Below are 3649 nucleotides of genomic sequence, written 5' to 3'. Positions count from 1 at the left end.
ATTATGAATTAATTTAGAGATTAAAAGGAAGACTAACTAGATTGTGGGCTATTGGTTTTATATGGTGTGGGCTAACACTCATTTGTTAATGGGTTAGGCTTGTATGGAAGTCCATGGATGATCCATGGAGCTTTTAACCCATGGATCCTTGGAAAAGGAAAGGTCATGGGTTATTAGGGTTTCACCGTAATCATGTACACTATATAAGCATGCTTATGTTGCATGAAATAGCCACTAGTGTCACTAGTGTGTGTGTTTGTGTGTGGCCGATTTTATAAGTGTGTATACACTCTCTCAAAGTTTTCCAAGAGTTTGTGGTGATTTGTGATTCCATTTGAGGCATTCACACTATTGGTGCTTGGCCCTCAAACTCCTTAGGAATCAAACTCATCATCAAAAGGTATGTAATCTCATCTAATTCTTTTATGTTTAAAAGTACCCTATGGCATGTTAGATAGGTTATGAACCTTGGAAAAATTATTATTTTGCATGTATTTAGACAAACATAGATCCAAGGTTTATTAGGGTTGCATGCACACTTAGGAAGTGTGAGATTGCTCAAAACCCAACAGTTATATGATTAGGTGCTTTAGCGTTTATGTTGATACTAGAAGTTATGTTATGAATGCACTACGGTGGTATATAGTTAAGACTAGATACCCCTATAATGCTTGGTTTAGCCTTATTTCCTGTTATTTATGAAGGCCTTAGGGTAGATACATTTATTCAAAATTCTATTTCAAGGTAATTATGTACAACCTGCATTCACTGTATAAGTGACTGTGTCAACAGATACTTTCTTTGAATCCATGCAGAGTAGAATCCTAGCAGATCCTAGGAAGTATCTTAGTATTTTGTGTATGTTGTTTAGCGGTGTATCCATTTGTGGTTAGTCATAGCAGAGTGACTTAGAAAATATGGGATGACTCTTGAGGAAAGTACAAATAGGCGTGGAAGGTATTTTACACCCGTATTTCTAAAAGCATAGGGATCCATACTCGAATCAAGGGAAGTTTTAGAGATTATAAGGAGATTGTAGTATGAGAGATTCTTTGAGTATGCTTTGACCTTTCTTATGTTTTTCAAAAAGGTGATGACTCATCATGGATGCGGTTCTGGTTCAGGCTTAGGTGTCTGAGATTTCACGAGCTATTCTTGAGGCGACTCCTATTAATTTTGTATCGATCAAGGACAGGTTACTAGATTTAATGGATAAATTTTTAGGGGCCTTTCGTGTAGAGATGGAAACCGATCAGTTTGGGGCCCATACTCTCACCGTTCGTGAGTTTCGTGCATGTAGGCTTCCTGAGTAATTTAGGAAGAAGGACCCTATTACCATGACTCCGCTTATCTTTTAAGGGATATGGCTCGTGATTAGTGGGATGAGGTAGGCTATGCTCTGGGAGCAATGACCTTTTAGATTATAACATGGGTGGAATTTTTCACCATATTTAAAATCAGAGTCTGCTACTGCTATCAATATTCAGTAGCTGACATCAGATTTTTAGGACCTTCGTCAGACTTCAAAGACTATGGCGGATATCACCGCCAACTTTAGAGATAGGGATTTTATGGTTTTGTAGTATGTTGTAGATGAAGATATGACAAAGAAGCGGTATTATGACATGTTGATAAATGATATCATAGAGTTTGTTAGTATTTCGAACTGCCAGACTTTGGAGCAGATGATTGACAAAGCCTATGAGAGGGAGATTAAGTTGGAGCTTCGATCAAAGTGGAAGCCAGCTCAAGTTTAGGAAAATAGAAGGTTCAAAAAAAATCCAAAGACTTTTAAATCTTGATCAAAAGTCCAACATGGTCGTAGTTGGTTTGGCAAGTGTGGGAGGGCTCATTGATGGGAATTACGGAGAGAAGGGGGAAGGTGCTTTAATTGCAGCCAGACTGAACACATCAGCAAGGATTGCACTTACAGGGAACTAATATGCTTCCATTGCAATCATAAGGGAGATAAGAATGTCGATTGCCTGATATTGTCGACAAGTATAATGGCGACACCTGCTCCAACTACTTTGAGGATCACTGACGGACGCCAGGGCAAGGCGAAGGCTCATGTGATGAAGAACAGACTTTTTAGTTTTTAGTCGAAGAGACCAGAGCAATGCTAAATGTTGCCACTGGTATGTATTCCTATTTAGTTATTGTAAATTCATTATTTATGCTTATATTTTCTCTTGAGGTCATTAGGGGTGTTCCTAGCCAATGATATGCCTGTTGTTTTCCTTTTTTAGTTGGGTGCTACTCAATCTTTTATATCTCTTCCCCTTAGCAAGAAGTTTCATGTTACTCTGGAGACATTGGATTTTCCGTTAGAGATAGAGATTGTCAACGATCGCACCATGAGTGTTTCGAGTATTCACCGGGATTGTGTATTAGACATATTTTGGTTCTAGTTACTTATTAATCTTGTTCCTATTTTTGTGAGAGGGGAGAGGATCATTATAGGCATGGATTCGTTAAGTCGATTTGGGGCTATGATCGACTGTGAGAATTAGTTAGTGTGAGTTCGAACCCTAAGTGGGGGAGAATGTAACGCCCGTAGATCCGGGCTAGTCAATTTAGAGGCAATAGGGGTCGAAAACGACTTTTCGACAAAAGATTATTTAGAATAAATAATGTTAACCAAGTTGTGGAATATGTTTCAAGGTTTTTGTACATATAAAGAATGCCGAAATCCGAGTTATAACGAAGAAGTTATGGCCCGTCGAAATTTCGCGACGGAACCGGCACGGCATCGGGAAGCGTAAATTGTGAATTTACGATAGAATACTTTTTAGCCTTAGCAACATAAATAAAAGTTGTAGAATATGTTAAACTAAGAACATCGATAAAAGGAACGCTCAAATCTGACTTCGTATGAAGAAGTTATGATTTTTCTAAGATTCGGCTTAGCAGTGCACGGCCCGAAACTTGAATTTTAGTTCGAGCGGTTTTTGGCTTACGTAACCTAAATGAGAGCTGAAGATCTCATTAATAGGAACTCAACGGTAAAAAGATAGACGAAAACGGATTCCGTATGAAGGAGTTATGAATTCTTCGCGGTCATTTAACAGTCTAAACGCCTCCTACTGTTAAATTTGAGATCGGTCGAGAATTAGCCGACGAAGTCTAAATGAAAGTTGTAGATCTTGATTTTACCTACGCGTGGATATAAAGAACATCAAAAACGGAGCTCGTATGCGAAAGTTATGATTTTTCTAAATTTGAAGGCTGATACGCGATAGGGGGTGACGTGGCACCACAAGAATTGGACACGTGGCACCACCAGAAGGCCACCACATGGACCAACTCGGCGAGTAGGTCCCCCCTACTCGGCGAGTAGGCCAGTCATCACCCCTATAAATAGAGGTGCCGGGTTCCATTCATTCTCACACCTTCCAACTTCTCTTTCTCTCTCTAAACTCTCTCTCTCTCTAAGCCTCCCTAACCCCCTAAAGCCTAGGGTAACTCCCTAGCACGAGGCGGAAGCCCTGAAGTGCCCGACGGCTATGAGAAAAGGGTCTTTCGGCTTGGAAACGCTGCTCCAGCGAAGCCTGGTTTTCGAGAAAACCCGCTGTAAGTGAGCTATGCCTACGCTATCTTTAGTATAGCTTATGTTTTAATATAGTAACATTATTAGGAACTTATAATG

Source organism: Lactuca saligna, chromosome 2, assembly GCF_052625555.1.
Source record: "Lactuca saligna cultivar CGN05327 chromosome 2, ASM5262555v1, whole genome shotgun sequence".
NCBI lineage: Eukaryota > Viridiplantae > Streptophyta > Magnoliopsida > Asterales > Asteraceae > Lactuca > Lactuca saligna.
The sequence above is the reverse complement of the archived record's forward strand: the minus strand, read 5'-3'. Positions refer to the sequence as shown.